General features: G+C 38.5%; 1 pseudogene; it reads right to left on the bottom strand.

The window, feature by feature from the left end:
* Positions 1 to 253: 253 nt before the first annotated feature.
* LOC110295898 (AMMECR1-like protein pseudogene) overlaps positions 254 to 26,696 on the bottom strand; it is an 83,954-nt pseudogene continuing 57,511 nt past the window's right edge.

Here is a 26,696-nt window from a genome sequence, read left to right as displayed (position 1 = left end):
CCATTCTCACTGGTTATTGTAGCCCTGATTCAACAGAACCCCAGATTGGGGAAAGGCCGATACAAGCTTTCAGCCCCTTGTGTTCTGTTTTATTCAATGTATCCCCACACTCTCCAGTTAGCAGGAGACAGACTTGGCAAAAAAAATGGTGCAGTAATAGAAGTAACTGAACCAGGACAAGGAGGCATTTGTTCTGATGATGTCATTGCCATTGGTGGCCACAGGGGGGTGGGACTGGTCATGAAGCTGTGTGTCAGGAGTAATGGTTGTAGAGGGGCGGGGCTTGAAGTGCACCATTCTGGAAACAGTGTTGTCCAGAAGTAATACACTCTGCATAACTGATTGTCACATTCTTACTTTGATACCTCGTGAGTTTGATTGATTTTCTGAAGTCACTGATAACTGGATATATAAAACCACCTTTCCTGAGCAAGGAGTCTATATTCTGGATCTGATCCCAGTCTTATTCCTTAGCAACCTCAGGTAAATATGTGGCTGTGTGTTTAATGCCTTTTTCATTGATGAATTCAATCTGTTTCTCGTGGACCCCTACCTCTCAATTCATGTAATCACTTGCATCTTCAAAGTTAGTAAGGAGGGAGACAGAACAGACAAGTTTGGGCAGTTCCTCTCGGGTCAGTGGCGGGAACTGGCTGTCCTTAAGTGCACTGATTAATGAGTACTCGCTGAGTCCTGCATGAAGATTCATGGCTGAGAAGGTCCCAATGCAGCCACAAAGCCACTTGTCTCATCCTGTCTTCCAGGTCACAAAGAAAGAATAAGGGTCACTGCTGAATCTAGGAAGTTGTGGCTGTGGAAAGCCATAGAAGTGACAGTAGAGTACATCAAAGCAGTAGCAGCACATTTCTGCACTCACCACCAGGTTCTTAGTGGTATTGGCAGTTAGTTCCCTTGGGTCAGGGGAGAGGGATCAGGGCTGCAGAAGGAGGATTCATTCCTGTAATCAGAGAGTCTCCAGGTACCAGAGTTAAGTTGGATACATTTTCCATACAACTGCTGCTGTCCACATGCTGGTGGTTTTGAAGAGGTCCTGAACTTGAGCCAGGAACAGTTGTAGACTGTATTTGCAGTTGCTTACTTTGTGCTGATTTGTGGTAATATCTTTTGCAAAGAATATTTCTTGCCTTTGAAGTGAATGGACTTTGACAGAATTTGCTTGCAAATTCATAATAAAATATGCCTTGGAATTATTTGTAGCTGTATTAAATCTGCTATCCTGTTATATGATATTTAAATCCAATTACAATATTAAAATATCTTAACATCACCAACCATATTATATCTTGGATTTCCCATGTAATAAGCTTTTAGAACTGCAACTGATAAATAGCTGATAGTCTCTACTCTTCCATGCCCCCAAAAGTGTATTTATGGGTGTGTGTGTATGTGTATGTATGTATATGTGTGTGTGTGTGTTGTATTGTGTTACTCATTTGCTGAAAACTTACCAAAATGTAAAAGCAATAAATATCGCATAAAATTCTAAAGCAACATATGGGTATAGAAGATTACATACGCATGTGGACTCATGAGCTAGTCTAGATCTGTTGAGATCAGTACCATAGCTAGTTCTCTTGTAACATTCTGTTGAAAATTTCCAAAGAAGAGAAATCCTTATTCCTTCTCCACACCATGATTTCTATATTGTTTAGAAAATACAGATTAAAAGCATATATTAGGAAAAGACAAAAGACAAAAGGAGAGAAGAACATTCAGATTTGACCTTAAACATGTTTTAAATCACCCCAGGGAAAGTAGTATTGATAGAATGACTATTATTCTGTGAATTCCTTCTATAAAGTATAGTAGATGTACTCTTTTAAGAAAACAGGTCATCAGAACTCTTGTACCTTTACCTAACAAAGTCACACAGTGATGGCTATTCTTCAAAGAATAATACTGCAGTGAATAGAACGAGTAGGTTTTCAAAGCAAAATTTCACTTGATACACATACAATGTGTGACCGACGTTAAAGTAGATATTCTGGTTTTTATAATACTGAATAATTTGGAGAGACCAAAGACATAGTAGAAAATTATTTAATATTAAAATTAAGTATAGTGTCCACACTTTGGTCTTTGTTCTTCTTCAGTTTCATGTGTTTTACAAATTGTCTCTTATATCTCGGGTATACTAAGTTTCTGGGCTAATATCCACTTATTAGTGAGTACATATCATTTGAGTTCTTTTGTGATTGTGTTACCTCACTCAGGATGATGCCCTCCAGGTCCAACCATTTGCCTAGGAATTTCATAAATTCATTCTTTTTAATAGCTGAGTAGTACTCCATTGTGTAAATGTACCACATTTTTTTGTATCCATTCCTCTGTTGAGGGGCATCTGGGTTCTTTCCAGCTTCTGGCCATTATAAATATTTATGCCATATCCAGGGATCCATCCCATAATTAGCCTCCAAACGCTGACACCATTGCATACAGCAGCAAGATTTTGCTGAAAGGACCCTGATATAGCTGTCTCTTGTGAGACTAGGCCGGGGCCTAGCAAACACAGAAGTGGATACTCACAGTCAGCTATTGGATGGATCACAGGGCCCCCAATGGAGGAGCTAGAGAAAGTATCCAAGGAGCTATAGAGATCTGCAACCCTGTAGGTGTAACAACATTATGAACTAACCAGTACCCCGGAGCTCTTGACTCTAGCTGCATATGTTTCAAAAATGGCCTAGTAAGCCATCACTGGAAAGAGAGGCCCATTGGACATGCAAACTTTATATGCCCCAGTACAAGGGAATGCCAGGGCCAAAAAGTGGGAATGGGTGGGTAGGGAAGTGGGGGGGAGGGTATGGGGGACTTTTGGGATAGCATTGGAAATGTAATTGATGAAAATACGTATAAAAAAAAATTTAAAAATTAAGTATAGCTACATAATTTGTGAAAAAATACCAATGTTACTGACACAGTGCCATCTTAGTTTTATAGTTACAAACATCTACCAAATAACTTTGAGATTCTAGATTAGGAACAGTTATAATGAGAATTTTAATGTGTTGGTATTTAGAACTGTAAGAACATCATCTGCTACTTTTGCATAAGAATAGTGGAGATGTAAAAGTTATTTGACATGTATGACAGTGCTTTTGAAACATTTCTCTTTACTATTAAGGCATGAATCTTTGAATTCCATCCCAGAGCTAGAATAACTGCCAAAAAATATAAAAACTTGATAACTTATGATTAAGAATTTATTTTATAATTTAATTCCAGAATGATGGAGGATACAGAAAAAAATGAAAAGGTTTTGCATAACTATCATCGAGTTGTGCCAACTATAAAACCTATTACAGTGCCTAAGGCAATGTTGTTACCTTTGTACCTTATGTAAGGATATACATGTTACCATCACTGACATTGAATTTCCATACAGAATACTGATCTATTTTTTAGCACCTAGGAATGCTTTGAAAAATTCTTGAAATTTTAGAAAATTCAACCTAGCTTAACTACATTTTAGATGCATCATCATGTAGACTCAACTAAGGAAGGGATAGAAACATCTTTATGGAGTCCTTTAAGTCCTAATTTTGTACACATTTTAATCATTGGTAGTAAAAACTAGTTCTGGAATTATTGCATTAATGTATCACTGAATTTTTGGAATGTATAAAATTGTCTTCAGTATATCTGGTCAATTGTTATATTACTTCATATAACTGAATGCTAATTCTGTCCTGAATAATGAATCAGGAATAATGAATAATGTTAAAAATTGGATATTTAAATCAATATAATTTTATGTATATACTTGTTTATATAACATACTCATAATCTTTGTTGCACCTGTACACTGCCTTATATCTTGGTTACTCTTACAATATTTATTTGCTTCTTTATTTTATTTGCATTTTGTTAATCTATAAGCTTCCTGTATTTTATTTTTATTTTATTTTTATTAGATATTTTCTTTATTTACATTTCAAATGTTATCCCCTTTCCTAGTTTCTTCTCCAAAAGTCCCATTTCCACTCTGCCCTCTCCATGCTCCCCAACATACCCACTCCTGCTTCCTGGCCCTGGAATTTCCCTATGCTAGAGCTTAGAACATTCATAAGACCCAGGGCCTCTCCTCCCATTGATGACCAACTAGGCCATCCTCTGTTACATATGTAGCTAGAGATATAAGTCCTACCATGTGGTTTCTTTGATTAGTGGTTTAGTTCCAGGGAGCTCGGGGGTACTGGTTATTTCATATTGTTGTTCTCCTATAGAGCTGCAACCCCCCTTTAGCTCCTTGGGTACTTTCTCTAGTTCCTTGAAATACTCAAGAAATTATCTACTCAGTTTTTTCAATTTGTGATGAAATTCTATCCAATTTTTAGTATATCTGTGAGCATGCCATGCATCTAAATTTTGGTCAGATTCAAGGTTTGTTGTTCTTTTTGTTGTTGTGTTGATGTTGGTGGTGGTGGTATTAGTGTTTGTCTAAGTTAAAGAAATAGTCTCTGATTCTAATTCATTTAGTTCTCCTGTAAGATAGCTTATTCTAGTTCAGTAACCTAATATATCATATTGATTTGAAACAAACATATAAATGCATATATATACAATATATTTACAATTAGTAATTACATATTATATATATGTATATATATATATATAGATAGGTAGATAGATAGATAGATAGATAGATAGATAGATAGATAGATAGATAGATAAATCTGAATACAGGGAGAATGTTATTGAATTTAGGTATAATTTACATAGAAATGCCAATGTTAATTTTGTATTTTGAGATTTTAACCAAAGATACAAATAAGTGCAATTATGACAGTATCAAAGTATTAAATATATCAATGCAGAAAGTGTCTACTTTTTCAAATTTGAATCTGGTTTATTTTGGGGTATGACATTTTCATTTATTTTCAATGCTCTTAATAGAAACTATGGAAAGCCTTTTTGGGGTGCTGCTTGTCAGGAATCTGATATTGGCCAAGGACCAGGAAATGGGCTTCAGACAGGAATCCGACATTGGCCATGACAAGGAAGTAAGCTCAGGCAGGAATCTGACATGAGGACATGATAAGGAAGTAAGTTTCAGCAAGAATCTAACTTTAGGCTATAATAAGGAAGTAGGGTAAGGCAAGTATTTTAACCTTAGGATGCAACAAAAGAAGTAGGCTACAGGCAAGATTTTGGGCTTGGACAAGGAAGTAGGCTCAAGTATTTTGGTCATTATGACAAGCCCTTTTAACCAACTGTTATGGGAGTAATCACAGGACTTTGCTTATTGCCTTGTTAGTTTCTTATTGTACTGCTTGCCCTTAATACTTGCATGTAATTAAAATGGTATAAAAAGCAGATTGGGAAAATTAAATTTGTCTTCAGTCTCAGAATTGACTGGGGTTATGCTACAATGTTGTCTAGCTGTCTCTTTTCTTTTTAATCCTCACTCCTATGCTGGAGAACCTGTTGACTGACCTGAAAGATCCTGAGAGAGAAGAATTAAAAATCATGTAAGCCCGAGACTTGTGTCCAAATACACCCCACTAATGGTAGGGAGTAAAAGTTTAACTTGCCCCATTATTCCATGTTGTACTAACCACAAAGTATAAGTTTAACTTGCTCCATTGTTTTAGGAAATGTTCATACAGAATACTCCAACCGTTCCTTGAATCCGTTGTGCTTGCCAAATGCTATAGCCCATGCCAGGTGTTTGCAGTTTCTGCCTTCATAAGCCCCTAACACTTTGAGCTGGGGGTCGACTCCTCTACCCCTGCATGGGATATGAGTTCTAGTAGGCCATCAATGGGAGGAAAGGCCCTTGGTCTTGTGAGGATTGTGTGCCCCAGTACAGGGGAATGTCAGGGCCAGGAAGTGGGAGTGAGTTGGTTGGGAAGCAGGGTTGAGGGAGAGAGTTTCAGAGTTTCAGAGGGGAAACTAGGAAAGGGTATAGCATTTGAAATGTAAATGAAGAAAATATCTAATAAACAATTAACATTTAAAACAAAACAAAACAAAGCACAGTGTTACTCTGGAGAATATTGAAATAAATCCTATAAAGGAAATATATATTTTTATGGAAATTTGTACATTTAAATACCTACATTAAAAACTAGAAAAAGAACAAATAAATTACTTAGTCATGCAATTCAGAAAAATTCAAGTACAAAAATATAGTACCAAAGTAAATTCAAACTCAATTCCAATAAACACAAAGAAGTAATAAAAATCGCAGTTGAATTTAATGAAATTGAAACAAAGAACATGATACAAATAATGAATTAATCCAAAACCTCATTCTTTGGAAAGATAAACAAATGAACAATATTAAAAGAGACTAGCTAACAAGACAGACAGACAGAAAGGCAGGCAGGAGAGTAGGCCGACAGACAGATGGAGAAGAGAGAGTGGAACATGATAAGATAATCAGGAATGAAATAAATGAAACATTATAAAGATACTGCAGACATTCAGAATGCTATAAAAATATTTTAAAAGTTGTACTCAAAACAATGCATAAATTTTTAGATTAGACAAACCACTAATTTAAATCAAGCAACAATAAATAGCCCAAATAGACTCCTAACAAATGAGATTAAAATAGCAATATAAAAGACTTTTAACTAAAAAAGTCTAGACTCACATGAATATATACAATAATGTTACCAGGCTTTGCACAGAAGATATTAGGCCAATATCTTAAATATTAAAAACATATAAAAACTTGAGACCTAAGCCATGAGGGCCTACCCTTGATATTATTAATGCTATTTTCTGACACTTTCAGACAGGGACATAGCATACATGTATTCTGAGAGGCTTTACCCACCAGCTTATAGAAACAGATGCAGAGACTCACAGCCAAACATTAGTTGGAGCACAGGATATCTTTTGGAAGAGAGGGAGGAACTAATGAAAGACTCAAAAACTCAGGAGACAGCATATGCTGATGAAGATGTGGAGAAAGAGGAACACTCCTCCATTGCTTCTGGTACTGCAAGCTGGTACAACCACTTTGGAATCAGCAAAGTGGTTGCTCATAAAACTGGACATAGTACTACCTGAGGAACCAGATGTACCACTCCTGGGCATATGCCCTAAAGATGTTCTAACATATAACAAAGACATATGCTCCACTATATTCATAGCAGCCATATTTATAGTAGCCAGAAGCTGGAAACAACCCAGATCTACCTCAACAAAGGAATAGATCTGAGCCTTATTTTTAATGATGGTTCTTAAATGCTTTAACCTCTATTGTAGGTAGCCCAACACCCACCAGAAGTAGTGGAAAAGAAAGGATAAGGGGAAATGTGCCTGTCTAGAAAGATACTTTGGAGCAATGGTAATCTGTCTTTTCTGGAAATTAGCAGTTCAATTCACAGGTGAGCAATGGCAGCACGATCCGTTGGCAAACACCTCACAGATACAATAACAGTTAGATAGAGTGAGGATAGCAAACACGAATCAGCAGTGATGGCACTACCTAGCAGAGACATCCAGGCCTCAGCCTAGGCTGAAATCAGCAGGAAAGACCAAGAGGAATGCCAGTAGAAGTTCTCTGCTGTGCTTCTCTCAGGGAAGCAAAGATAAGCCAAGACTGGAGACCCAAAATCATTGCATAGCTAGCTCTACCAGCAAGCTTAGCTCAGCTTCCATCACTGTCCACCAAGTCCTATTTATATCTACCAAACATCATGTTTCCTCCATGGCTCTTGCCTCAGCATGTGCATCTGTCACAGCTGAAACCACACTGGCAACCACCCAGAGTCTCGAAGCTTAAAGACACTGCAGCACATCACCATAAGTATTTTTGTGACATTTCTATGGAGGCACACCAAAACATGTGTGTAGTTACCAAAGAATCCTTCATCACGTGTCCTTTTACATGTTTGCTTTAGCAGAGCATTCTCTCTCCTGTGTTTCAGTGAAACATTCCTGCATGAGTTTGTGTTAATGTTTCACCTGGCCTCTTCAGCTAACCATTCCTTCACGTGTTTGCCCCATCAAAACACCATCCAAAGAACCCGTAAGATTCCACTTCAGTATACGTACCACACTTTTATTATCTCATCATCAAAAGCACGAATTCTTACATTCTTTCCGTTTCCTAGAAACTGTAAATAAAGCAGGAATGATGGTGGCTGAGCAAGGATCTATAGAGAAGGATGTTGAGTCCTTTGGACATGTGTGAAGGCCTAACATAGCTGGATTATATGGTGGACAAATATTTAGCTAGTTTTGAATTCTCCATACTGATTTCCAGAGTGACTATGTGAATTTGCAACCTCACCAACAGTTATCAAGCTTTCTTTTTTGTTACATGTCTTCTGGCATGTGTGTTAAGTTGTTTTGGTAATCTTTTTTCTTTCCAATTGGGGTTACATGAAATTTCCACATTGTTTTGATTTGTATTTCCCTAACTAGTAGTGATGATGAATGATTTTATGAGAAACTTCTTATTGTCTGTTTATTTATTTATTTATTCATTCATTCATTCTCCTTTTCCTCCCTCTCTTCTTAGGTTTGGTCTTTTCATAGTTTACTAGATTTCCTGGATGTATGTGTCAGGATAATTTTAGATTTAACAGCACTCAAGCTATATTGATTTCTTTTATAATCCCTACACTTAAGATTCTATCTTCTACAATTTTTTTTTGTATTCATTCCTCTGTTGAAGGACATCTGGGTTCTTTCCAGCTTCTGACTATTATATATAAGGCTGCTGTGAACATAGTGGAACATATGTCCTTGTTATATGTTGGAGAAGCTTTTGAGTATATGCCCAGGAGTGGGATAGCTGGGTCCTCAGGTAATACTATATCCAAATTCTTAGGAACCACCAGATTGATTTCCAGAGTGGTTGTACCAGCTTGCAATCCCACCAACAATGAATGGTCTTTCTCTTACTCCATATCCTTGCCAGCATCTGCTGTCACCTGAGTTTTTGATCTTAACCATTCTGACAGGTGTAAGGTAGAATCTCAGGGTTGTTTTGATTTGCATTTCCATTATGACTAAGGATGTTGAACATATCTTTAGGTGCTTCTCAGCCATTCAATATTCCTCAGTTGAGAATTCTTTCTTTACCTCTCTACCCCATTTTTAATTATTTGATTAAATAATTAGATTAAATAATTACCCCATTTTAGTTATTTGATTGTCTGGAGTCTAACTTCTTGATTTCTTTATATATATATATATATATATATATATATATATATATATATATATATATATATATATATATATATTGGATATTAGCTCTCTATCAGATGTAGGATTTATAAAGATCTTTTCCCAATCTGTCAGTTGCCATTTTGTACCATGGACAGTGTCATTTGCCTTATAGAAACTTTGCAATTTTATGAGGTCCCATTTGTTGATTCTTGATCTCAGAGCATAAGCCATTGTTGTTCTGTTCAGGAACTTTTCCCCTGTGCCTATATGCTCAAGGCTCTTCCCCACTTTCTTATCTATTAGTTTCAGTGTTTCTGATTTTATGTGGAGGTCCTTGGTCCACTTGAATTTCAGCTTTGTATAAGGAGATAAGAATGAGTCAATTTGCATTCTTCTACATGTTGATCTCCAGTAGATCCAGTACCATTTGTTAAAACTGCTGCCTTTTTTCCACTGGATGATTTTAGCTCCTTTGTCAAAGATCAAGTGACCATAGGTGTGTGGGTTCATTTCTGGGTCCTCATTTCTATTCCATTAATCTATCTGTCTGTCTCTGTACCAATATCATGCAGTATTTTTTATCACTGTTGCTCTATCATACAGCTTGTTGTCAGGGATGGTGATTCTCCCAGATGTTCTTTTATTGTTGAGAATAAGTTTTGTTATCCTAGGTTTATTGTTATTCCAACTGAATTTGAGAATTGCTCTTTCTAACACTATGTGTTGGAATTTTGATGGAGATTGCATTGGATCTGTAGATTGCTTTCAGCAAGATATCCATTATCACTATAGTAATCCTGCCAATCCATGAGCATGGGAGATTTTTTTTTTAATTTTTAATATTTTTATTACATATTTTCCTCAATTACATTTCCAATGTTATCCCAAAAGTCCCCCATAGCGCCCCCCACTTCCCTACCCACCCATTCCCATTCTTTTGGCCCTGGCATTCCCCTATATTGGGGCATATAAAGTTTGCAAGTCCAATGGGCCTCTCTTTCCATTGATGGCCGACTAGACCATCTTTCGATACATATGCAGCTAGAGACAAGAGCTCCGGGGTTCTGGTTAGTACATCATGTTGTTCCAACAATAGGGTTGCAGATCCCTTTAGCTCCTTGGGTACTTTCTCTAGCTTCTCCATAGGGAGCCCTGTGATACATCCAATAGCTGACTGTGAACATCCACTCCTGTGTTTGCTAGGCCCCGGCATCATCTCACAAGAGACAGCTATATTTGGGTCCTTTCAGCAAAATCTTGCTAGTGTATGCAATGGTGTCAGCGTTTAGAAGCTGATTATGGGATGGATCCCTGGATACGGCAGTCTCTAAATGGTCCATCCTTTCATCACAGCTACGAACTTTGTCTCTGTAACTCCTTCCCTGGGTGTTTTGTTCCCAATTCTAAGAAGGGGCACAGTGTCCACACTTTGGTCTTCATTCTTCTTGAGTTTCATGCGTTTAGCAAATTGTATCTCATATCTTGGGTATCCTAAGTTTTGGGCTAATATCCACTTATCAGTGAATACATATTGTGTGAGTTCTTTTGTGATTGTGTTACTTCACTCAAGATGATGCCCTCCAGGTCCATCCATTTGGCTAGGAATTTCATAAATTCATTCTTTTTAATAGCTGAGTAGTACTCCATTGTGTAAATGTACCATAATTTCTGTATCCATTCCTCTGTTCAGGGACATCTGGGTTCTTCCAGCTTCTGGCTATTATAAATAGGGCTGCTATGAACATAGTGGAGCATGTGTCCTTTTTACCGGTTGGGACATCTTCTGGATATATGCCCAGGAGAGGTATTGCTGGATCCTCCGGTAGTACTATGTCCAATTTTCTGAGGAACCACCAAACTGATTTCCAGAGTGGTTGTACAAGCTTGCAATCCCACCAACAATGGAGGAGTGTTCCTCTTTCTCCACATCCTCGCCAGCATCTGCTGTCACCTGAATTTTTGATCTTAGCCATTCTCACTGGTGTGAGGTGGAATCTCAGGGTTGTTTTGATTTGCATTTCCCTGATGATTAAGGATGTTGAACATTTTTTCAGGTGCTTCTCTGCCAATCAGTATTCCTCAGGTGAGAATTCTTTGTTCAGTTCTGAGACCCATTTTTTAATGGGGTTATTTGACTTTCTGGAGTCCACCTTCTTGAGTTCTTTATATATATTGGATATTAGTCCCTTATCTGATTTAGGATAGGTGAAGATCCTTTCCCAATCTGTTGGTGGTTTTTTTGTCTTATTGATGGTGTCTTTAGCCTTGCAGAAGCTTTGCAGTTTCATGAGGTCCCACTTGTCAATTCTCGATCTTACAGCACAAGCCATTGCTGTTCTATTCAGGAATTTTTCCCCTGTGCCCATATCTTCAAGGCTTTTCCCCACTTTCTCCTCTATAAGTTTCAGTGTCTCTGGTTTTATGTGAAGTTCCTTGATCCACTTAGACTTGACCTTAGTACAAGGAGATAGGAATGGATCTATTCACATTCTTCTACATGTTAACAACCAGTTGTGCCAGCACCATTTGTTGAAAATGCTGTCTTTCTTCCACTGGATGTTTTTAGCTCCCTTGTCGAAGATCAAGTGACTGTAGGTGTGTGGGTTCATTTCTGGGTCTTCAATTCTATTCCATTGGTCTATTTGTCTGTCACTATACCAGTACCATGCAGTTTTTATCACAATTGCTCTGTAGTAAAGCTTTAGGTCCGGTATGGTGATTCCACCAGAGGTTCTTTTATCCTTGAGAAGAGTTTTTGCTATCCTAGGTTTTTTGTTATTCCAGATGAATTTGCAGATTGCACTTTCTAATTCGTTGAATAATTGAGTTGGAATTTTGATGGGGATTGCATTGAATCTGTAGATTGCTTTTGGCAAGATAGCCATTTTTACAATGTTGATCCTGCCAATCCATGAGCATGGGAGATCTTTCCATCTTCTGAGATCTTCTATAATTTCTTTCTTCAGAGACTTGAAGTTTTTATTATACAGATCTTTCACTTCCTTAGTTAGAGTCACGCCAAGATATTTTATATTATTTGTGACAATTGAGAAGGGTGTTGTTTCCCTAATTTCTTTCTCAGCCTGTTTATTCTTTGTGTAGAGAAAGGCCATTGATTTGTTTGAGTTAATTTTATATCCAGCTACTTCACCGAAGCTGTTTATCAGGCTTAGGAGTTCTCTGGTGGAATTTTTAGGGTCACTTATATATACTATCATATCATCTGCAAAAAGTGATATTTTGACTTCATCTTTTCCAATTTGTATCCCTTTGATCTCCTTTTGTTGTCGAATTGCTCTGGCTAGGACTTCAAGTACAATGTTGAATAGGTATGGAGAAGGTGGACAGCCTTGTCTAGTCCCTGATTTTAGAGGGATTGCTTCAAGCTTCTCACCATTTACTTTGATGTTGGCTACTGGTTTGCTGTAGATTGCTTTTATCATGTTTAGGTATGGGCCTTGAATTCCTGATCTTTCCAAGACTTTTATCATGAATGGGTGTTGGATCTTGTCAAATGCTTTTTCCGCATCTAACGAGATGACCATGTGGTTTTTGTCTTTGAGTTTGTTTAAATACTGGATTACGTTGATGGATTTCCGTATATTGAACCATCCCTGCATCCCTGGGATGAAACCTACTTGGTCAGGATGGATGATTGTTTTGATGTCTTCTTGGATTCGGTTAGCAAGAACTTTATTGAGTATTTTTGCATCAATATTCATAAGGGATATTGGTCTGAATTTTTCTATCTTTGTTGGGTCTTTTTGTGGTTTAGGTATCAGAGTAATTGTGGCTTCATAGAATGAGTTGGGTAGAGTACCTTCTGTTTCTATTTTGTGGAATAGTTTGTGAAGAACTGGGATTAGATCTTCTTTGAAGGTCTGATAGAACTCTGCACTAAACCCATCTGGTCCTGGGCTTTTTTTAGTTGGGAGACTATTAATGACTGCTTCTATTTCTTTGGGGGATATAGGGCTGTTTAGATCATTAACCTGATCTTGATTCAACTTTGGTACCTGGTATCTATCTAGGAACTTCTCCATTTCATCCAGGTTCTCCAGTTTTGTTGAGTATAGCCTTTGGTAGAAGGATCTGATGGTGTTTTGGATGTCTTCAGGATCTGTTGTTATGTCTCCTTTTTCATTTCTGATTTTGTTAATTAGGATGCTTTCCCTGTGCCCTCTAGTGAGTCTGGCTAAGGGTTTATCTATCTTGTTGATTTTCTCAAAGAACCAGCTCCTTGATTGGTTGATTCTTTGAATAGTTCTTCTTGTTTCCACTTGGTTGATTTCGCCCCTGAGTTTGATTATTTCCTGCTGTCTACTCCTCTTGGGTGAATTTGCTTCCTTTTGTTCTAGTGGTTTTAGGTATGTTGTCAAGCTGCTAATGTGTGCTCTCTCTAGTTTCCTTTTGGAGGCACTCAGAGCTATGAGTTTTCCTCTTGGAAATGCTTTCATTGCCTCCCATAAGTTTGGGTATGTTGTGGCTTCATTTTCATTGAACTCTAAAAAGTCCTTAATTTCTTTCTTTATTCCTTCCTTGACCAAGGTATCATTGAGAAGAGTGTTGTTCAGTTTCCACGTGAAGGTTGGCTTTCTATTATTTATTTTGTTATTGAAGATCAGCCTTAGTCCATGGTGATCTGATAGGATGCATGGGACAATTTCAATATTTTTGTATCTGTTGAGGCCTGTTTTGTGACCAATTATGTGGTCAATTTTGGAGAAAGTACCCTGAGGTGCTGAGAAGAAAGTATATCCTTTTGTTTTAGGATAGAATGTTCTGTAGATATCTGCCAGATCCATTTGATTCATAACTTCTTTTAGTTTCACTGTGTCCCTGTTTAGTTTCTGTTTCCACGATCTGTCCATTGGTGAAAGTGGTGTGTTGAAGTCTCCCACTATTATTGTATGAGGTGCAATGTGTGCTTTGAGATTTACTAAAGTTTCTTTAATGAATGTGGCTGCCTTTGTATTTGGAGCATAGATATTCAGGATTGATAGTTCCTCTTGGAGGATTTTACCTTTGATGAGTATGAAGTGTCCCTCCCTGTCTTTTTTAATGACTTTGGGTTGGAAGTCAATCTTATCAGATATTAGAATGGCTACTCCAGCTTGTTTCTTCATACCATTTGCTTGGAAAATTGTTTTCCAGGCTTTCATTCTGAGGTAGTGTCTATCTTTTTCTCTGAGATGAGTTTCCTGTAAGCAGCAAAATGTTGGGTCTTGTTTGTGTAGCCAGTTTGTTAGTCTATGTCTTTTTATCGGGGAGTTGAGTCCATTGATATTAAGAGATATTAAGGAAAAGTAATTGTTGTTTCCTGTTATTTTTGTTGTTAAAGTTGGCATTCTGTTCTTGTGGCTGTCTTCTTATAGGTTTGTTGAGGGATTACCTTCTTGTAGTTTCTAGGGCGTGGTTCCTGTCCTTGTATTGTTTTTTTTTTTTTCTGTTATTATCCTTTGAAAGACTGGATTCGTGGAGAGATAATGTGTGAATTCCTAGGGTTTCTATCTCCAGTGTTGCCTCATTTTGGGTTTTCCTTATTGTGTCTACTTCCCTTTTTAGGTCTAGTATGGTTTTGTTCATTTCCATCATCTGTTTGGATGTGTTTTCCTGTTTTTCATTAAGGACTTCTACCTGTTTGATTAGGTTATCCTGTTTTTCTTTAAGGATTTGTAACTCTTTAGCAGTGTTCTCCTGCAATTCTTTAAGGGATTTTCGTGCTTCCTCTTTATTGTCTTCTACCTGTTTACCAGTGTTCCTTTGTATTTCTTTAAGTGTGTTATTAAAGTCCTTCTTGAAGTCCTCTACTATCATCAGGAGATATGCTTTTAGATCCCTGTCTAGCTTTTCCGGTGTGTTGGGGTGCCCTGGACTGGGCGAAGTGGGAGTGCTGGGTTCTGATGATGGTGAGTGGTCTTGGTTTCTGTTAGTAAGATTATTACGTTTACCTTTCGCCATCTGGTAATCTCTGGGGTTAGTTGTTGTCGTTGTCACTGTTTAAAGATTGGAGCAGAAGCTGTGTTCCACTCACCAGCAGTATCAAAATCCTGTGGGTAGCTGGCAGGTGTCAGCCGACCCTGCGCTCTAGCTACCCTGGTGCTGTTCCGGCCGGATGAGGCCTGTGGCCCTACTCAGGCCTGTTTCTGCTTCCCTAACTAATGCAGTCTCAGGTCCCGTGCGCAATTGGATTGGAGCAGAAGCTGTGTTCCACTCACCAGAAGTCTTAAGATCCTGTGGCGGGTGTTGTGGGTAGCTGACGAGTGTCAGCCGACTCTGCGCCCTAGCTACCCCGGTGCTTTTCTGACCGGAAGAGCATTGGAGATCTTTCTATCTTCTGAGATCTTTTTCAATTTCTTTCTTCAGAGACTTGAAGTTCTTGTCATATAGATCTTTCACTTGCTTGATTAGAGTCACACCAATGTATTTTATATTATTTGTGACTATTGTGAAGGGTGTTGTTTCCCTAATTTCTTCTTCAGCCTGTTTATCCTATGAGTAGAGGATTAGAGGATGGTGTCAGTGAAGAATGGCGGGGCTAGACACTGGTGAAACACATGAATACTCTTGGTATTAAGTGGGAACTCTTCATTATAACTCAGAAACACTGGTCAAAATATACACAACAGGAGACTGTGAAATGCCCTGACATAATAGGATATCTGTATCCTATTCTCTACTGGCCACTTTTAATATCAAGTTGACACAAGCTAAAGTCATCAGACGAGGAAACATCAATTAAGAAAATGTTTCTATAAATTTAATAAATTGTATCAATTCATTCAATATGATTTTAATATATTTATCCATATTTTCTCCTGTCACTCCAGCAAGTTTCCTGTGGTCTCTCTTCCCACATTATGCCCACTTTTGTTTTATGACCTTCTGAATGCATGTGCATTTTCAATATAATTACTAGTGTGGAGTCCACTGTGCTTAGTTGACTTGCCAGAGTCATAGCCTTAAAATAAATTGACTATGAATCTTTCAGAAGCCAATAATTATCTATAGCTTCTCAGCTAGCATGAAGCCTTTTGAGACACTCCTCTCTATATACTAAAATATTGATTAGCTTTCCACTTTGCAGAATTTTAAAGAGAATAAATACTTATGTTGTTATGTGATAATTATTAAATCTATATTAAATTATAAATAAACATTATGAAGCAAGTTTGAAAAGAAACAAAGATGTATTTTTCAGTTTCAAGACAATTAAAATCAATTTAAGCCTTGCAAACTATCAATTCATAAGCATGCAAAGGAGCAACTAATAAAAATAATGAACAGATTCAAAGTAGGATATCATGAATTATGTCGTTATAATTTTATTAGGAGTTTTACAGTGCACACATTTCTTTAACCTAAGAGTGTAGCTACATATACAATTGTATTAGCTGTAATTGAACAATTGGTAATGTTTATAAATTGAAAATTATTTTATCATTAATAAAGTATATTTTAATACCACTGGTGCTATTATTAAAAGCTAATTTGATTCACCTCTTTTCCATCATGCTTAACAGGAAAGGGTCTATTCAAATGAGAGCAGTATAATGAGGGCAGTCCTTCATTTGCTGTTTTGCTTCTGGACTACTCACAGCATCTTTGGTTTTGATTGATTGCTGACACAATCTCCATTCTTTTCACTTTTCTTTCTACATACTCCATAACTAATTTAGCTTACTCCTGATGTGATGACAGTGAAATTTGCATCCTCTCTGACCTTGAGTTGGTTTTAGACTCCCACATAAGTTTTGATCCTCATCTTACTTTAAGGAATGGAACTTATACATAAGGAGTTCCTTTCTTTGGGAGAAAATTCATCCATTATCTTTAAAAAACAAATTAACTAGTCTGTAGAGGTGAGAGTGAGGACCACAGAGGCAGACAGCTTCTGGGACAGGCGGGAGCCACAGAGTTGCTGAGGCAGCACCCTTTTGGGGCTGCAGACATCCAGCACACTCCCAGCCAGAGGACAGTGATCCACCCTGCAGGGAGGGCCATCTTGGCTCCGGGGCTCCGCCGAACTTAGTCTGCAGAGGTGAGAGTGAGGACCACAGAGGCAGACAGCTTCTGGGACAGGCAGGAGCCACAGAGCCACTGAGGCAGCACCCTTTTGGGACTGCAGACATCCGGCACCCTCCCAGCCGGAGGACAGTGATCTGCCCTGCAGGGAATGCCATCTTGGATCCGGGGCTCCGCCGAACTTAGTCTGCAGAGGTGAGAGTGAGGACCACAGAGGCAGACAGCTTCTGGGACAGCCGGGAGCCACAGAGTCGCTGAGACAGCACCCTTTTGGGGCTGCAGACATCCAGCACCCTCCCAGCCTGAGGACAGTGATCCGCCCTGCAGGGAGTGCCAACTTGGCTCCAGGGCTCCCCGAACTTAGTCTGCAGAGGTGAGAGTGAGGACCACAGAGGCAGACAGCTTCTGGGACAGCCGGGAGCCACAGAGCCGCTGAGGCAGCACCCTTTTGGGGCTGAAGACATCCGGCACCCTCCCAGCTGGAAGACTGTATTCTGCCCTGCACAGGAGCCCTCTGCCTCAGGAGCAGGGAGCACATCTTGGATCCAGGACTCCTCTGAACTTAGGAACGTAGTCTGCACAGCTGAGAGTGTGCACCACAGAAGCTGACAGCTTCTGTGACCTGCCAAAGCAACACAGCATCTGGGAAAGGTCCTGTTTTCGGCCTTCTTCTTCGGCCAGGAGAAGGTTCAAAGGCCAGATATCTGTACACCTTCCCTTTAAGAGGAAAGCTTGTCAGCAGGGAGTGCTCTAACCACTGAAACTCAGAGGAGAGAGCCTGTCTCCCAGGTCTGCTGACAGACGATACTCAGAATCACCAGAAGAACAACCTCTGAACAGAGACAACTATAACAACTCCAGAGATTACCAGATGGCGAGAGGTAAACGTAAGAATCTTACTAACAGAAACCAAGACCACTCACCATCATCAGGACCCAGTACTCCCACTTCGCCCAGTCCAGGGCACCCCAACACACCTTAAAAGTTAGACCTGGATTTAAAAGCATATCTCATGATGATGATAGAGGACATCAAGAAGGACTTTAAAGAACTACAGGAGAACATGGCTAAAGAGTTACAAGTCCTTAAAGAATAACAGGAAAACACAACCAAACAGGTAGAAGTCCTTAAAGAGAAACAGGAAAACACATCCAATCAGATGATGGAAATGAACAAAACCATACTAGACCTAAAAAGGGAAGTAGACACAATAAAGAAAACCCAAAATGAGGCAACACTGGAGATAGAAACACTAGGAAAGAAATCTGGGACCATAGATGCGAGCATCAACAACAGAATACAAGAGATGGAAGAGAGAATCTCAGGTGCAGAAGATTCCATAGAGAATATCGTCACAACAATCAAGGAAAATGGAAAATGCAAAAAGATCCTAACTCAAAACATCCAGGAAATCCAGGACACAATGAGAAGACCAAACCTACAGATAATAGGAGTGGATGAGAATGAAGATTTTCAACTCAAAGGACCAGTAAACATCTTCAACAAAATTATAGAAGAAAATTTCCCAAACCTAAAGAAAGAGATGCCCATGAACATACAAGGAGCCTACAGAACTCCAAATAGGCTGGACCAGAAAAGAAATACCTCCCGACAAATAATAATCAGAACAACAAATGCACTAAATAAAGATAGAATACTAAAAGCAGTAAGAGAAAAAGGCCAAGTAACAAATAAAGGCAAGCCTATCAGAATTACACCAGATTTTTCACCAGAGACTATGAAAGCCAGAAGATCCTGGACGGATGTTATACAGACACTAAAAGAACACAAATTCCAGCCCAGGCTACTATACCCAGCCAAACTCTCAATTAACATAGATGGAGAAACCAAAGTATTCCACGACAAAACCAAATTCACACACTATCTCTCCACGAATCCAGCCCTTCAAAGGATAATAACAGGAAAAAAACCAATACAAGGATGGGAACCACGCCCTAGAAACAACAAGAAGTTAATCCCTCAACAAACCTAAAAGAAGACAGCCACAAGAACAGAATGCCAACTTTAACAACAAAAATAACAGGAAAAAACAATTACTTTTCCTTAATATCTCTTAATATCAATGGTCTCAACTCCCCGATAAAAAGACATAGACTAACAAACTGGCTTCACAAACAAGACCCAATATTTTGCTGCTAACAGGAAACTCATCTCAGAGAAAAAGATAGACACTACCTCAGAATGAAAGGCTGGAAAACAATTTTCCAAGCAAATGGTATGAAGAAACAAGTTGGAGTAGCCATTCTAATATCTGATAAGATTGACTTCCAACCCAAAGTCATCAAAAAAGACAGGGAGGGGCACTTCATACTCATCAAAGGTAAAATCCTCCAAGAGGAATTATCAATCCTGAATATCTATGCTCCAAATACAAAGGCAGCCTCATTCATTAAAGAAACTTTAGTAAATCTCAAAGCACACATTGCACCTCATACAATAATAGTGGGAGACTTCAACACACCACTTTCACCAATGGACAGATCATGGAAACAGAAACTAAACAGGGACACAGTGAAACTAACAGAAGTTATGGATCAAATGGATCTGGCAGATATCTACAGAACATTTTACCCTAAAACAAAAGGATATACTTTCTTCTCAGCACCTCATGGTACCTTCTCCAAAACTGACCACGTAATTGGGCACAAAACAGGACTCAACAGATACAAAAATATTGAAATTGTCCCATGCATCCTATCAGATCACCATGGACTAAGGCTGATCTTCAATAACAAAATAAATAATAGAAAGCCAACATTCACGTGGAAACTGAACAACACTCTTCTCAATGATACCTTGGTCAAGGAAGGAATAAAGAAAGAAATTAAGGACTTTTTAGAGTTCAATGAAAATGAAGCCACAACATACCCAAACTTATGGGATGCAATGAAAGCATTTCTAAGAGGAAAACTCATAGCTCTGAGTGCCTCCAAAAAGAAACTAGAAAGAGCACACATTAGCAGCTTGACAACACACCTAAAAGCACTGGAACAAAAGGAAGCAAATTCACCCAAAAGAAGTAGACGGCAGGAAATAATCAAACTCAGGGGCGAAATCAATCAAGTGGAAACAAGAAGAACTATTCAAAGAATCAACCAATCAAGGAGCTGGTTCTTTGAGAAAATCAACAAGATAGATAAACCCTTAGCCAGACTCACTAGAGGGCACAGGGAAAGCATTCTAATTAACAAAATCAGAAATGAAAAAGGAGACATAACAACAGATCCTGAAGACATCCAAAACACCATCAGATCCTTCTACCAAAGGCTATACTCAACAAAACTGGAGAACCTGGATGAAATGGAGAAGTTCCTAGACAGGTACCAGGTACCACAGTTGAACCAAGATCAGGTTAATGATCTAAACAGCCCTATATCCCCCAAAGAAATAGAAGCAGTCATTAATAGTCTCCCAACCAAAAAAAGCCCAGGACCAGATGGGTTTAGTGCAGAGTTCTATCAGACCTTCAAAGAAGATCTAATCCCAGTTCTTCACAAACTATTCCACAAAATAGAAACAGAAGGTACTCTACCCAACTCATTCTATGAAGACACAATTACTCTGATACCTAAACCACAAAAAGACCCAACAAAGATAGAAAACTTCAAACCAATATCCCATATGAATATTGATGCAAAAATAATCAATAAAGTTCTTGCTAACCGAATCCAAGAACACATCAAAACAATCATCCATCCTGACCAAGTAGGTTTCATCCCAGGGATGCAGGGATGGTTCAATATACAGAAATCCATCAATGTAATCCAGTATATAAACAAACTCAAAGACAAAAACCACATGGTCATCTCGTTAGATGCTGAAAAAGCATTTGACAAGATCCAACACCCATTCATGATAAAAGTCTTGGAAAGATCAGGAATTCAAGGCCCATACCTAAACATGATAAAAGCAATCTACAGCAAACCAGTAGCCAACATCAAAGTAAATGGTGAGAAGCTTGAAGCAATCCCTCTAAAATCAGGGACAAGAAAAGGCTGTCCACTTTCTCCATACCTATTCAACATAGTACTTGAAGTCCTAGCCAGAGCAATTCGACAACAAAAGGAGATCAAAGGGATACAAATAGGAAAAGATGAAGTCAAAGCATCACTTTTTGCAGATGATATGATAGTATATATAAGTGACCCTAAAAATTCCACCAGAGAACTCCTAAGCCTGATAAACAGCTTCGGTGAAGTAGCTGGATATAAAATTAACTCAAACAAATCAATGGCCTTTCTCTACACAAAGAATAAACAGGCTGAGAAAGAAATTAGGGAAACAACACCCTTCTCAATAGTCACAAATAATATAAAATATCTTGGCGTGACTCTAACTAAGGAAGTGAAAGATCTGTATAATAAAAACTTCAAGTCTCTGAAGAAAGAAATTACAGAAGATCTCAGAAGATGGAAAGATCTCCCATGCTCATGGATTGGCAGGATCAACATTGTAAAAATGGCTATCTTGCCAAAAGCAATCTACAGATTCAATGCAATCCCCATCAAAATTCCAACTCAATTCATCAACGAATTAGAAAGTGCAATCTGCAAATTCATCTGGAATAACAAAAAACCTAGGATAGCAAAAACTCTTCTCAAGGATAAAAGAACCTCTGGTGGAATCACCATGCTGGACCTAAAGCTTTACTACAGAGCAATTGTGATAAAAACGGCATGGTACTGGTATAGTGACAGACAAATAGACCAATGGAATAGAATTGAAGACCCAGAAATGAACCCACACACCTACGGTCACTTGATCTTCGACAAGGGAGCTAAAACCATCCAGTGGAAGAAAGACAGCATTTTCAACAAATGGTGCTGGCACAACTGGTTGTTTTCATGTAGAAGAATGTGAATAGATCCATTCCTATCTCCTTGTACTAAGATCAAGTCTAAGTGGATCAAGAAACTTCACATAAAACCAGAGACACTGAAACTTATAGAGGAGAAAGTGGGGAAAAGCCTTGAAGATATGGTCACAGGGGAAAAATTCTTGAATAGAACAGCAATGGCTTGTGCTGTAAGATCGAGAATTGACAAGTGGGACCTCATGAAACTGCAAAGCTTCTGCAAGGCAAAAGACACCATCAATAAGACAAAAAAACCACCAACAGATTGGGAAAGGATCTTTACCTATCCTAAATCAGATAGGGGACTAATATCCAATATATATAAGGAACTCAAGAAGGTGGACTCCAGAAAGTCAAATAACCCCCTTAAAAAATGGGGCTCAGAACTGAACAAAGAATTCTCACCTGAAGAATACCAAATGGCAGAAAAACACCTGAAAAAATGTTCAACATCCTTAATCATCAGGGAAATGCAAATCAAAACAACCCTGAGATTCCACCTCACACCAGTCAGAATGGCTAAGATCAAAAATTCAGGTGACAGCAGATGCTGGCGAGGATGTGGAGAAAGAGGAACACTCCTCCATTGTTGGTGGGATTGCAAGCTTGTACAACCACTCTGGAAATCAGTCTGGCGGTTCCTCAGAAAATTGGACATAGTACTACCGGAGGATCCAGCAATACCTCTCCTGGGCATATATCCAGAAGATGTCCCAACCGGTAATAAGGACACATGCTCCACTATGTTCATAGCAGCCCTATTTATAATAGGCAGAAGCTGGAAAGAACCCAGATGTCCCTCAACAGAGGAATGGATACAGAAATTATGGTACATCTACACAATGGAGTACTACTCAGCTCTTAAAAAGAATGAATTTATGAAATTCCTAGCCAAATGGATGGACCTGGAGAGCATCATCTTGAGTGAGGTAACACAATCACAAAGGAACTCACACAATATGTATTCACTGATAAGTGGATATTAGCCCAAAACTTAGGATATCCAATATATAAGATACAATTTGCTAAACGCATGAAACTCAAGAAGAATGAAGACCAAAATGTGGACACTGTGCCCCTTCTTAGAGTTGGGAACAAAACACCCATGGAAGGAGTTACAGAGACAAAGCTTGGAGCTGTGATGAAAGGATGGACCATCTAGAGACTGCCGTATCCAGGGATCCATCCCATAATCAGCCTCTAAACACGGACATCATTGCATACACTAGCAAGATTTTGCTGAAAGGACCCAAAGATAGCTGTCTCTTGTGAGACTATGCAGGGGCCTAGCAAACACAGGAGTGGATGCTCACAGTCAGCTATTGGATGTATCACAGGGCTCCCAATCGAGAAGCTAGAGAAAGTACCCAAGGAGCTGAAGGGATCTGCAACCCTATAGTTGGAACAACATTATGAACTAACCAGTACCCCGGAGCTCTTGTCTCTAGCTGCATATGTATCGAAAGATGGCCTAGTCGGCCATCACTGGAAAGAGAGGCCCATTGGAATTGCAAACTTTATATGCCCCAATATAGGGGAATGCCAGGGCCAAAAGAATGGGAATGGGTGGGTAGGGAAGTGGGGGGCGCTATGGGGGACTTTTGGGATAGCATTGGAAATGTAATTGAGGAAAATATGTAATAAAAAAAAACAAAAAAAAACCAAAAAAAAAAAAAACAAATTAAAATCACAACTAATTATGTCCTCAGGTGAAACACTTTCTCAGTGCATTTTCTAGAAACACAAACATACTTTATATAGTATCAATTAATATTTTAAGTTAACTGATGTTATGAAAATACATTTTTTCTTGTGATATTCATATTATTTGAAATCTTTTCTTTTTTACACATTCCATCAAATTAAATGATGTTTAGTATAACTCATGATATTATCTATCTCTTATTTTGGTCTCATCAACTTGTTAACTTTTATACCATGCTACATAATTCTTGAACATATTGTCACAATATTTTTAACAACAGCCTATAGCTATGTTAATATATAATCAATTACAGAGAGGGTAGTTACACTTAAAGTTGTTTATAATGTATGTGTGTGTGTGTGTATTTGTGTGTATGTTTGCTTACTTAATCTTGTTTTATTATTTCAAAGTTTATAATTAATATTTGGGAAAGCATTTGTAGAAATCAAAACATTCATGTGACTAAGTCATTTGTTTAATCATCAGGTGATATTTCACAATTTACCATTTAATATCCATTCACCAATTGTATTATGAAATAAAGTCTCTGTCACTAATTTACCACTTTGGTTTTCTGTTGGTTTTGTATGTTTTTGTTTTTAATTTATTTTTACTTTTTATTAATTTGTAATTTTATTTATTTACATTTCAAATGTTTTCCCCTTCCCAAAACTCCATCGCATTCCCCTCCCCTTTGCCTCTAAGAGGATGTTCCTAATCTATCCACTGACACCATCCTCACCCCTCTAGCATCTTCCAATACTGGGGAAACAAGCCTCCACAGGACCAAGGGCTTTCCCTCCCATTGATTCCAGATATGCCAATTCTCTGCTACATATTATACACCCATGTATACATATATACTCATCCATGTATACTCTTTGGTTGATGGTTTAGTCCCTGGAAGCTCTGGAGGGTCCAGCTAGTTGCTATTGTTGTTCTTCCTATGGGGCTGCAATCCCCTTCAGCTCTTTATAATGGAATCTTTCTAATATTTAAATTTAATTATATAAAATAAATTTATTCCTAGATTGTCAAAATTTGAATTTTTGCGCTGTGTTCCTAGCTTACAAGTTGTGGATTAATTTTGTTGTTTTGGTTTTTTTCCAGCAAAATGTGTGGTAACATTTTAAAAAAATCATTAGTTAGGCAACATAAACTTAAAAATATAAATGTTGCATGATGTATGCCATGTGTATGATACTTTTTAATATGCATTTTTAAGACTCACATAGGTCAAAAATATTAGTAAGCATCCATGGAAAAGTCCTTTCGAGAGAATGGAGACCGAGAACACCAATTTAAATGAAATTTAGGAATAGGAGGGAATAAATTGTGGTAATTGGGAAAATAGGAGAATATAGGGTAAAGGGGTCCTTCATTCTGCTCCACCACAGGTCTCAGACAGCTGCTTGGGGCGGGAAGTTTGACTGTGCTTACCCCATTCCAGCACTAGGCAGGTGTTGGGCTATGGGAAGCTATGGAACATCACTCAGGGGGTTGGGGGAGCACAGTCTGAGGTCCCTGGGACAGCTGGAGCTGACTCCGGGATCCCTGCAAGGAGGCCAGGACCATCTGGTTCTCAGGCTCTTGGACACACAGGCACTGCTGGATGTCTTGGAAGAGCTGAGAATGGAGTGGAGACTAACGGGCTGGATCTAGTCCAGGTCCGAAGGGGAAAAGAGGGGGAAGCTCTGACTGGATTTTGCAGGGAGGAGAAAGTTCTTTGCTTGTTCAGCAGGTGGCTTAAATTGTTGGAGGCCTTGGCTGGGAGTGCCAAGAGGTCTTCTGCAAGAGATTAGAAGGCTGGCTCTTTAGGCAAAGGTCTGCTCCATTGATCCCCACAGTGGATCCCAAGAAAGGAGGCAATTCATGGTTTTAAGACATTGATTGTCATGGTGGGAAGTAGATAAATAAAACCTTACTGGACTTCTCAGGGCGGGCCTGAGGTTAAATATCTTTTGCAGGAAGGACTGACTGTGAAGGAGAATTTGTTGGCTAAGCCTCCAGGCTTTTAGCTACCTCATTAAAACAGAAATCTGTCTTGAAGCTATGTGACCTCTGGTCACATCCTCTACCTGTAGAGAAGACTAGGGCATTGTCCTTATGAGACTAATAGCCACAAATCTATGGAAGGCTGCAGTCTCCTGTGAGGACCCTAGTGTCCTGGAACCAGGTACAATGACTGCCATCACTCAGGGTCACCGGGGTTTCCAACCTTAGCTCAACCAGGAACCAGGCTTCCTTTCACAGTTCTACAGGAGAATAAAGGAGTAAAATAAATAATGTAACAGACTGTTCCAAAAATGTATACGAAAACCCATTACAACAGAAGCTTCTACACGTGTATGCAGGCAAAAATTAAAATGTGTCTTATAACAGGAAAACAATGCATATAGTAGATACAGAAACCACCAAAAAGTATTCATCTCCAGTAATGAACTTATCTATTAGAATTGTTGGCCAACGAAATACCAAATTCCACCAAGAATTGTAATCTATTAATAGTATAATTGACTCTTGCTTACCCTCCAGAACTTGACAATTTCTTTGCTGAAGAAACTATGTTTTTGACTCATAGAACATAAAGGAATACATTTAACTTCATCCTTATTAGCTAGCTTTCACAGTGCTGGAGATTCCCATTCTTATAATAAGGAGAATAAAAGTAAGCATCAGTCATTTCTAGTGATGAATGCTTTGTACTATAGTAACTACAAGCTTGTCAAAACATGCCCATTGGTGTAATAGGGACGTAAACATCAAAAGATTCACTCACACTTTTCTTGTTTAATTGAAATCCCACTTCACATAGTAACATCCATATCTCAATCCACAATTAGGATGAGTTGCTATGGTTACATAAGTCATAACACACACAATAGGACCTATTACAATTATTCTGCTAAAGAGGAATAATACTAAATCAAC

The sequence above is a fragment of the Mus caroli genome, unplaced genomic scaffold, assembly GCF_978045245.1.
Source record: "Mus caroli unplaced genomic scaffold, Mus_caroli_1 scaffold_1, whole genome shotgun sequence".
NCBI lineage: Eukaryota > Metazoa > Chordata > Mammalia > Rodentia > Muridae > Mus > Mus caroli.
This window is presented reverse-complemented; position numbering and strand designations above follow the sequence as displayed.